The 12,529-nt window shown below is 31.4% G+C and overlaps 1 long non-coding RNA gene across 1 annotated transcript; it reads right to left on the reverse strand.

The window, feature by feature from the left end:
* Window positions 1-6,219: 6,219 nt before the first annotated feature.
* On the reverse strand, window positions 6,220-9,933 carry LOC127717693 (uncharacterized). Its single transcript, XR_007989303.1, has 2 exons — window positions 9,812-9,933; window positions 6,220-6,658 (listed from the first exon to the last, which is right to left on the reverse strand). It is a non-coding gene; the product is annotated as an uncharacterized LOC127717693 (long non-coding RNA).
* Window positions 9,934-12,529: the final 2,596 nt, after the last annotated feature.

Below are 12,529 nucleotides of genomic sequence, written 5' to 3' on the forward strand. Positions count from 1 at the left end.
GATAATTATTTTCAAAAATTTTGCACAAAATTATAACGTTGGATATAAAGTATTATGAGTTTTGTCTATTTCCTAATTTTTTGGCAAATTTTTTCTTTCTTTTTTTTCACTTTGAAAATGATTATTGAGCCACCCTATGCTAAAAGGTACAAAACGTGTTTTGATTAAATTTACAGAACACGCTGTTAAAGTTTGTTAAAATATTTTTGAAAAACGATTTTATTCTTAAAAAGTGGTATTAATGTAAACATTCATAAAATGGTCAATTCTGTCCCGAATTTGTCAGATAAAACGTAAAAAGACGTAGAAATACCTAAATTATTTCTACTTAGGTAAGTATTAAAATCATTTGTTACCCGGAACAATGCTATATACGAAGTCGAAATAAATCCATTTACGACACTATAGAGATAAATAGTCAACAGTTTTCGTCATCTCTACCTATGACTAAAGAAAGGAACACAACAGTTAAACATAAGGGAAAATGTAAAAATTATGTCATCTTGTTGAAATTGAAATTTAAGTAAGTTAAGTTGAGTTATTTAATATTAAATAAAACTCTCCTTGGACGGGATTCGAACCATTGTCCCTATTAAATTGCATCGATTTCTGCTTCTAGCAATAATTATGCACACTTTTTTAGAATTTTGCAATTTTTTTCGTTTTTGTACCTTTTTGCATGGACTGGCTAATATATTTACTTCATGGTGTGTACACCCTCATTTTCAAATTTCTGTTTGTTCAGCAAAATGTTATGTAGACAAACAATTTGCCTAATTATACTTATTTCATGCCAGTTACCTTACTCCCGATTAACCCAATGTTTGTATAAACATGAATTTATCAGGACAATATCAATCACCTTATAGTAGTATTTGTTAGATTTAACGTAATATTGTTAAGACGATAAAGTCCGTATTATATACTCCATTTATATGTTACGGAGTTAAGTGTGACGTCCATTTTCGCTGAACTAGTATACATTATTGTTTAGGGGCCAGCTGAAGCCCTCCTCCGGGTGCGGGATTTTCTCGCTGTGTTGAAGACCCATTGGTGACCTTGGGCTGTTTCTGCTCTTTGGTCGGGTTGTTGTTTCTTGACACATTCCCCGTTTCCATTTCAATTTTATACCATATAGAAATATCGCAAAGTGGATAGGAATATTATTCATACCTAGTGTAGCAGGAACAATTCTGCTGGAGATTCGGGGATGCGGACCACAGCTTATTCTAGTTTGTGAACTGATTTATACGGAGACGATGGATGCCAAATGTAAAAAGCGCTATATAATATCTATGTAAATGAAAACCAAAAACAGTGAAAACAATATATAATTTAATCAACACTTACAACTTTTATTATGTAAATCCAAAGTAGAAATGGAGCAGTCAATGACTTCAATATTATACCCGTATTAAGAAGGCATATGGCAGATGCACTAACCTTGTAAAGGGTGGTTGGAAAGCACGGCTTTCCTAGGTTGGACTGAACGTCAGTCCTCAAGCTATTCAACATAATAATTTCAAATCAATTAACTAAAATAAATAAGTTTTCCGAAGAAGGTAATTAAAGGTTCTGCGACGATGCAAATATTAAACTTTAGAATATGAATAAATATCTTTAACCAATGATTTCAAAATATCAATATCTATTCAATTTAACAAATATGTACTGAATAAGCTTCATGTAAATTATTAAATAAAGAAATATGAAATTTATAGTTTTAAACAAGGGAAATAACAATGACATAATAATTCTAACTGCCACATTCCTCCCCCCTAAGACAAACGATAAATTTCATAAATAAAGTCTGCAAACTGAAATGTCTATCAAATTGATGTATCTGCCACACTAAACTCGCAAAATGCAAATGTCATGTAAAAAAAATATGAATAATTTGTGATGATTAAACATTAAATTTAAAAATATCAGTTGAAGTTAAATAACGAGACTGTTCAAGGAGACCACAACACCAGTCTGATACCCTCCTCCTCCTTTCGAAAACAAATGTAAATGAAATAACATTTGAAAATTTAAATTTAACAAAAGTCTATCAATGTTCACCAGATTAAATGTCTTTCAAACACATGTAATAATATTACTTAGAAATAAAGGACACTGTATAACACATACACAAACACACATCAGAATCAGAATCAGGTTCATCTGTTAACGGACGCGACTTTAAGTCTTCTTGGTAAGCAGGCTTCATATTCAGTGGTACGACATATATTGTAACGGCACATCTAATGTTGAAATCCATGAACAGTTATACCAGGCAATGTCCACCAATTTTTATCTCACAGTGGCACATTTGACGTGTACCACCGGGTTCTATTACTGCACTCCAACGTTGTTGATAACGGTAACACAGACGTCGTGCCATCGATTGAAAGCACCAATCAGCTGAACAAAATATACTGTTTCTGATCTGCACAGCAGGCCTATACTTGTAATTTAAGTTGTACCAGGTAATCTCCACCACTGTTGATCTCACAGTGGCACATTTGACGTGTAGCACAAATGGAGTACCACCGGAGATGGATCAGGTCCATCTATATGCAAGGTTCTCAAAATAAAGTTGGACGATGCCCAACTGTTATAGCAAGGTTCTCAAAATAAAATGGACGATGCCCAAATTTTGTGCAAGTTACTAAATAATGGATCGGGTCCATCTGTATGAGCTAGAAGTGTTCCTAACTTCAAGCTTAACGTTCACTCTATTGGTTTCTGCCATAACTAATAAAAGTCAAGAAGTCGGACTTCTATAAACTCTCTAAATACTAAATATTTAGCTAGAGATTACAATCCAGACAAACGAGCATCAACTCATAAAATAAACCAATTCCAACTACAACTAGCTAACAGTCTACACTTCAAACTACACAGAAGATCAGCCATAATTCAAGTAATCAAAAATGAAAAATATAACAAGATGAGATGCACGGCATCCCTTCCTTGGGGAAAGAAAACCAAACAGCCAAATTTGAAAAGTGTAACATCTCTGAGCACATTGAAATAAGCCTAAAGTAAAACTGTATATATACAACACAATGTAAAAACAAACATTAAACAAAGGTAACACAATCTGAACTACAAAAATGGTGATTCAAATTGTTCTTTAATATCCCTTCTATTTTTGAGAATTTCACTTGACTATCTGCAGACCTTTCATCTCTAGCATGGACTCTAAGAGACATATTTGGGCACTTAGACCTGATATGACCTAACTGGTGACATTTAAAACATTTCTTAGGTTTACGTTTCCTACGTGATCTCAGTCGCCTCCTCAATATATTCATTAAAATTTCAAAATTGTTATGAACCGTATTACAACAATCTAAACTTTCTGACTCATCAATAGTCTCTGGATCACCAGTAAAATGAACAGCTTCATATTCAATAGCTAGTGATAAAGCCTCATCTAAACTATGAGGGTGCTTAAAAGTGACAAATTTAGTCATCTCAATATTCAAACATGATGTAAATAAGTCAGTAAAATACACATCTAAATCTGAAAATTTTTCAGGATAAGCCTTATGTGCTAGTATCTTAAAACGCTGACCAAATTCAGAAATGGTTTCACTTTCCATCAAACTACAAACTCGCAGCTGAAATTTAAAATATGCCACCCTCTCCTTAGGATTGAACCTCTGAATGAGAACATTTTTCAAGCAGTCATAATCATACAACTGTGGCCTTTTTAAGAAACGTAAAATAGTTTGAGCATCACCTCTCAAATTCTTTATTAACTGACATGCCATCTCAAATTCATTCCACTGATTCCAAAGAGAAACTGTCTCAAAATGAACAAAATAATCTGTAACATCAATGCTGACACCATCAAACAAACAAGGTTTTTCTTCAAACCTAATCATAACTAAATATACATTTACAAAATGAATCAAACTATGAAAATAAAATGTCCCAGGGACAACTTTCGGCCCAACTCTTCAAAACTGGTCTGCTTAGGACTGTCATATCCAATTACAAGTACTGACTCAAATGTCTGCTCCATTTCTTATAAATAATTTAGTTCAGTTACAAACCAGAAAAGTTGCTTTAAAATTCCACATCCGCCTCGCGGGACCAAAATGTAGCAGGAACAATTCTGCTGGAGATTCGGGGATGCGGACCACAGCTTATTCTAGTTTGTGAACTGATTTATACGGAGACGATGGATGCCAAATGTAAAAGCGCTATATAATATCTATGTAAATGAAAACCAAAAACAGTGAAAACAATATATAATTTAATCAACAATTACAACTTTTATTATGTAAATCCAAAGTAGAAATGGAGCAGTCAATGACTTCAATATTATACCCGTATTAAGAAGGCATATGGCAGATGCACTAACCTTGTAAAGGGTGGTTGGAAAGCACGGCTTTCCTAGGTTGGACTGAACGTCAGTCCTCAAGCTATTCAACATAATAATTTCAAATCAATTAACTAAAATAAATAAGTTTTCCGAAGAAGGTAATTAAAGGTTCTGCGACGATGCAAATATTAAACTTTAGAATATGAATAAATATCTTTAACCAATGATTTCAAAATATCAATATCTATTCAATTTAACAAATATGTACTGAATAAGCTTCATGTAAATTATTAAATAAAGAAATATGAAATTTATAGTTTTAAACAAGGGAAATAACAATGACATAATAATTCTAACTGCCACACTAGTATGAATATTTGTGGCGTCACATAATTCCTTATATTATACCGTTGAGAGAAGTATCGCATACAAGAAATGAGAACATGTTGATGCGTTAGATTATCAAACTACATCTCATTTCAAATTGACCAAGCGTTTTTTTTTTTTCTAAATCAGAATTAATTTCTTTCGTATGAATATTGTATAGATTTTTCGAATAATTTAAGGAATTTGTGTTCTGGAATCTTTTATTGGTATTCAGTTAGAATTCAGTTGTCACCTATTTGGTTCTACTTTTTCTTTATCACATATAATAAATGTTCATTTAAACAAAACAACAGTTTTTAACTAAAGCTCTGTGTTTAACATTAAAAATAGCGAATTTGAGCTTGTGACAACAGAGAAAATATGTTGTAAACCATGGCCATTATACAGACTTCATAACATTACGACCATGTTGAAAATACTTTTATACAAACATTTTTGAAGTGAAAGTTTGTTATCATTCCTAATTATACATTTAAATGCAGATATACAATGAATCTGTATATATAGAATATAAGAACCTTATGTCACTTATTTTGCAAACAGTATGGTGCACAGCATAACTTTTAATGAGCTTTCTTGGCCCAAAGGGTCACATGAGCTTTTCTCATCACTTTGTATCCGTCGTTGTCTGTAAACTTTAAAAACTAATATCTCATCTGAAGCTTCTTGTCTAATTCGAATTAAACAAAACCACAATCATCCTAGGGATATCTTGTTTAAAACTGTGTCTGATAATCCTGTCTGCCAAGACTAAATTTATGTTTGTTGATTTTTTTTTGAAGGGGTAAAGATTGCATGAAATGTAATCAAAACCCTATAGTACTGATTTGATATCTATATCTCCCAAGGTTGATCACTTCCTTTGATAGTTTAAACCACATAGTGCAGTGAAGTGATCATTATTTAGATTCTATCCAGTCAATATCATGCAATTTATTGATGATATGCTATACTTTGATATTTAAGTGCCAATCTGCCTAAGAATCAGGCAGTGGTGAAAACATGACAAACAAAAACCCGCTCAACTTTACATTAATTTAAGTTCAGAATGTATAATGGATCATGAATATAACATTCGTTTCCTTTCCCTGTTCTGGTAATTCAAGATATAATTTGAAAATAACAATTAAGGGGAGATAACTCCGTAATTTGCTATCATTCTAACCAAATTCATCTAGATATTTCTCGAATTACCAGACACCCAGAAACAAAAGACCTACTATTTCTTACTCAGGATGAGGGTACCTTCAAAATAGGGTGGTTAGGTCGGTGGGTTTTTTTCGGCCATGTTTTGATTTTTTTCTAAATTGCCTGATTCTTACAAAGACTGGCACTTAAGATACAATATTGACACATTACAATATTAATATTGACACATTACAATATTGACACATTACAATATTGACACATTACAATATTAATATTGACACATTACAATATTGACACATTACAATATTGACACATTACAATTTAAATTTTACGGTGCTTTTATTCTGATTTAACTGAAGGCAGACAATAAAAGAACATTTTATTTGTTTTGACGTTAGATGGACAAACTCAGATACCAATAGTCCAACGACTTGGTAACTCAATTTGAAATAAGTAGAGGTCCTCATGGCTATTAAGGTCTTGCTGTACTAGTTTCTGAAGTCATGGTATTCGTATTCATTAGAATCAGCATCAGAATCATCAGAATCATCTCCAACATCTCTAACAGCATTGGCGGCATTTCTGGTGTCATTTCAGATGCAACCATTGTCATTGCTGGTGACATTTGAGATGCAACCATTGGCATTGCTGGTGACATTTGAGATGCAACCATTGGCATTGCTGGTGACATTTGAGATGCAACCATTTGCATTGCTGGTGACATTTGAGATGCAACCATTGGCATTGCTGGTGACATTTGAGATGCAACCATTGGCATTCCTGGTATCATTTGAGATGCAACTAAAATAACCACAAAAAAAGAGATATAATTATGAGTACTTATATTTTCATTTTATTACAAATTCTTTCCATTAGATACCACAAATACACACCTTAACATTCAGTGAAAAGCCAACTACATATGTAGATGCAATTTGCATATAAAATCACAAATACTATTGTTAAGTAATTTCTTATCCTACGTTTTGTATATATAGATTCTACCACTGTATCGAGTGTGATACGATATTTATTCCCTCGAGACAGTTAAATATTTAAAATTTAACTTTCGAGAGTGGATAAATATTGTATTTGGTGGTGGAATCTGTTTCTCTAATGATTTTTAAACCATATACAGACAAAATCGATCCTTCTTTTCGAATGATTTGCAAAAATATGTGTTCTTTCTATGTGACGTCATTAGGCATGTCGCCCTTTTTCATGACGTCACAATAGGAAATTCAGAGGAAAGCAAGAAAATTTGACGTCATAATTGAATTTTGACCAATGAAGAAACTGAGATCAAACGAACCACACGTTGATTAAATATAGATTGTACCACTGCGTCGAGTGTGGTACGATATTTATCCACTCGAGACAGTTAAATTTTAATATTTAAAACGCGAGGCTCGCCGAGCGTTTGAAATATTTAAAATTTAACTGTCGAGAGTGGATAAATATCGTATTACACGAGATTTGGTGGTGGAATCTGTTTCTCTAATGATTTTCAAACAATACGCAGGCAAATGTATTCCTTCTTTTCGAATGATCTGCAAAAAGATGTGTTCTTTCTATGTGACGTCATCAGGCATGGTCGCTTTTTTTCATGCCGTCACAATAGGAAATTCAGAGGAAAGCAAGAAAATTCGACGTCATAATCGGATTTTAACCAATGAAGAACTGAGATCAAACGAACCACACGTTGATTAAATTTTTTTTTATACAATGGGTGCAGAAAGGGATAAATTGACGAAGAATTAGAGAAATAAAAATAATCAACAGGCCAGGAAAAGGATAAATTGTGTAAGAATTAGAGAAACTTTTTTTTATCTTAAAATAGTCGTCAAATATGTTAAAAGGATTTTTACGCAAGTTGTCATGAGTTGAACTGAAAAAAAATATAAATGTTAGTAATTTCCATTCTCTTTTATACTATTTAATTTTTTATACTATTTAATTTTTTATACTATTTAATTTTTTATACTATTTCATCTTTTTCTAAATGTAGTTTCAGGAAAAGCATTATCTAAACGGTTAAAAAAGAATATGGTAAACAGTACAATTCCTACTTGTTAAATGATTGATAAAATTCAGATATGAAAATTCTAACTTATATTTTGTTCGGTTTCTTTATTTTGGTAGCTGTCTTATAATTGGCCCACGTTGCTTTTCATTTATAAAACATAATGTATAGAAAGTTTGGAATTTAATACTAGATTTATAAAGAAACTCGGTCTAACCAATTCATGAGTTTACCTACTAATTGCATCGAGAGATTAGACCAATGGAACAATAATTCATTCAGAAGATACGAAACCTGAGGAAATCGCATGAACCCCAAAATGGCTTAACAAGCTGCATCGACAGGGTAACCGTTTCGTGCTATGCATGCATCAAGCAATAATTGCGAATGGGTAAAATATGTGGACTTTTTTACTTAAGTAAGTTTTGCATATGTCTCTGTCTGAACAACTATTAGGTAAGAGTTAATCTCTATTAAGGAAATCACTTACATTTGTTTATACAAGTAACAAATAATCGCAAACCGAGAAAAACAAAATAGCTAGACAACCGAAGCAATTAGATGACACCTTACAGCTAGAATTAGAGCATTAAGGGGTAGTACTGGGGTATGGGAGACAACTCTTACAACTTTAGGTATTGGAAGTCATTTGTGCGTTTTAGCCTAGCTGTAATTGAAATAGTGATCAAGCATTTATGTTGTTTACATTTGGTTATGAGAATGAAGCAGGAGGATCTAAGAAAATTGGACAAGGTTGACTCCACCAAGCATTAGATTAAGGAAATACACTTTTTCAAGATTCAAAAATCAAAGTTGAAAGGTTAGATAAATTAACATTCATGCAATAATATGCTTTTTCATTAAAGCAAAATTTTATATTATATATTTATCAACATATTCAAAAATAAAAGTGAAGGTATGTTTCTACTTAATTTATCAATATGGGAAAATAAAATAATAAGAAAATACTCATGAATAAATATGATTTATACGAATAACAAACATTATCTTGAGTTCAAGATAATGAACAACAGTAAAAGTCAAGAAACTTATTAAATTAGTTATTTAGCATGGAAGGTTCGAGGTTGCAGGACAGAAGCATCATTTCAAATTTTTATTAAGGAAATCACTTACATTTGTTTATACACGTAACAAATAATCGCAAACCGAGAAAAACAAAATAGCTAGACAACCGAAGCAATTAGATGACACCTTACAGCTAGAATTAGAGCATTAAGGGGTAGTACTGGGGTATGGGAGACAACTCTTACAACTTTAGGTATTGGAAGTCATTTGTGCGTTTTAGCCTAGCTGTAATTGAAACAGTGATCAAGCATTTATGTTGTTTACATTTGGTTATGAGAATGAAGCCGGAGGATCTAAGAAAATTGGACAAGATTGACTCCACCAAGCATTAGATTAAGGAAATACACTTTTTCAAGATTCAAAAATCAAAGTTGAAAGGTTATATTTAACATTCATGCAATAATATGCTTTTGCACAAAAAAAACTATGTACTGAGGAGTTTTTGGAATGACTCTTGACACCATTTAGATAAAATCTTGGAAGGTTTGGTAAAATTAGATTGGAAAAATATGGATTGAATAATGAAGTTATAAGGTATTAGTACTAAGCTATTGCACTAACTGGTTGATTTGTACTTAACTCTTTGGTTTTCAAATACAAACGGCAATATTCTAGAAGATATGATCTGAACATTCATCCTAGTACAATATAATGCTAACAGATAACCTACATTAGCACAAAGAGAAACTTAGACTGTCAAAACATTCAATTTGGGGTCTGCTCTTCAATGACAGGGATATGTTGTAGTCTTGGAGGGAAACCAAGGCAACATTACGTATCTAAATGTAGATATGAGCTAGAAATCGACCTTATACAAATAATTATCAATAGATGAGTGAACCTACTTTGAGTTGTTTGAAAATTTAGTTGATATAAGAACCCTATAAAACAAACCAACATTCTTCGTATTTGAATGTTCCAAGATCAATCAAACTCTTATACACGTACATATATACGTGCTCTTGCATAAGGTCGATTTCTATCCGACGCAGCTCATATGTCAATTCGTCCCACTGAGAATCGTCCCATACTAAATATTACTGATTTTCCTTATAAACATGATAAACTTAAATACAGTTATTGTTGGAACCATTCAATTTTCACTAAAACGTACAAAAATAATGCATTAATTAATGCAATAATTGTTTCGGCAATTTTTTGGCAGGAATTAAACGATAATGTTTGTCCTGGTAATTTCTGTTCGGAAGGTAGCAGTCGTCATGCAATTTCAGAGTAAATTCGAGTAAGAAGCTTTCAAGCCTTTAAGCTAAAAACAAATATGGTGAATCATATTTTAACTTGAGGAATCTAATATCGAATGATCAATTTTAGATTCTATGATTTACATATTTTTTACAGGTGTTAGTGTTTCATTCTAATAAATTTATTCCAATTGATCCAAAAGTTTTAATAAAAATGGATATACATACCCATGGGAGATCCTGGTATAATATGCCTGTTGCTTCCGTATGTAGGAAAAGGATGTCCATATTCATATTGTCCACTACATTGATCAATGTCGAATGCCAGGAAGAAAAGTGAAATAAAACAGATTCTATATAAGGCCTTCTGAAAAATAAACACAAATGTAATAAATTTGCCGATTTTGACTTCATTATTTTCCTTGTGAGCAGCAACCCTCTATCAAAGATATCATAAATAAAATCGTTTTCTTCTGTTAGGTTTCAACGCCCCGCTAGGAGGTCAAAGCAAAAAAGGTGTTCCGGAGCACGGAATTTATACCGTGTCATTTTCATTGAGGAGTATCCGCAACATATGCAATGTCTTTAGTCAGTCCTAATATCAAGTTGAAAATTGAAAGTATACACTATAAGTGATAGGGATAAGGAGTCTGTTCTCAATTCATACAACATCTTACAACCAAAGGGACATTATCAAATCAATAATTGCTAATAAGGATCTGTTTACAACCAAAAGAGCATAATCAAATTAAACATTGTTGATAAGGATATGGTTGTTACTAATCATAAAAGATATTTTTCACCAAATCCTTATAAGAGCAATAACACCATATGTTATTATTCCAGCAGACAAAGCCTAAAATATATTGTTTGTCTAAGCAAAAATAATTATTTAGATAATTCAAAAGTTCTTGAAAATCTAGAAAGCATATATATATCTTATGAAAGGATTTAGGATGTTTTAAAAATATTCAAAAATTTGAAATAGAATATATTTTTCATTAAAGCAAAATTTTATATTATATATTTATCAACATATTCAAAAATAATAGTGAAGGTATGTTTCTACTTAATTTATCAATATGGGAAAATAAAATAATAAGAAAATACTCATGAATAAATATGATTTATACGAATAACAAACATTATCTTTAGTTCAAGATAATGAACAACAGTAAAAGTCAAGAAACTTATTAAATTAGTTATTTAGCATGGAAGGTTCGAGGTTGCAGGACAGAAGCATCATTTCAAATTTTTATTATTTGCAAGGTTGTGAACATATTCAGAGAATTATAAATAAGCTTCAGCATCATGAATATTCAGTAATACATAAGTCCACACAAGAATGCTAATAATGACCAATCAAGATGCTGAGATACGATGTTTGATATATCACTAGATAAATAGAATGATATTTATAAATTCTTAGATAACATTTATTATAAATATCGAGAGATCAATTGTTTTGAAAAGCAATTTTATTCAATTTTAGATATAATAATCTTGATGCGCTTTAAATATTATTAAATACATTATGCATATAATCATGATATTGAAGCAGCAATTATTTTGGCAACAATTACTATCGTTTGCAAAGGAAAACTCAATTTCGGCTGGGAGCGAGAATGGCAGGTATCAATGAGGACTATAAAGCGAAATACGTCTTTAACTTGGCGTATTCGCAGTAACCAGCAAATTGAGTTGTTATGTTTATTCTATTTAAATAAGTTAAGCTATATCTATTTTTTAAATATTTAAGTATATGCATTGTAATTATTTAAAGCAGGAAATTAATTGTAAATAGATAAGAAAGAAAATATTTTCATTATGTAATTTGGTAAAAGCAATCAATCAATGTAAATCTTAATTTGATAATATAATATATTTTCTATTCCAGTAATTTAATTAAATCACATATAACATTATAGTATATGTATTTCATAAGGTCATTCAATTCCTGTATAATAACTAGGATAAACATAGTTAAATTAAATGCAGTTGCTTCATGCGTATTGCATAGATGTACATATACATCATAGTTAAGTAGCTCACCGTTCATAAGTTATTTTAAGCAAAATCGAAAGCAGAAATACATGTGTTATTATCAGCTGATCAATAATCCTTTGAAATTTTGTAATCTGTATAATTTATGTACTGTAATATTTCATAATTGAAAAGAAAAGAAAAGAGAAATTAAAATCTTCGCATTAACCAGCAAATTGAGTGTTCTGTTTATGAGGGTGTGGATGGGGGTTTACAGAATAGAAAAAAATGGACCAAAAAATTAAAGAATAATGAGGTGCTAAAATATGTAGAATAAAGAAAATGGGCAAAAAGTATAAAGAATAGAGAAAAATGGTC

This window comes from Mytilus californianus, unplaced genomic scaffold, assembly GCF_021869535.1.
Source record: "Mytilus californianus isolate M0D057914Y unplaced genomic scaffold, xbMytCali1.0.p SCAF_10, whole genome shotgun sequence".
NCBI lineage: Eukaryota > Metazoa > Mollusca > Bivalvia > Mytilida > Mytilidae > Mytilus > Mytilus californianus.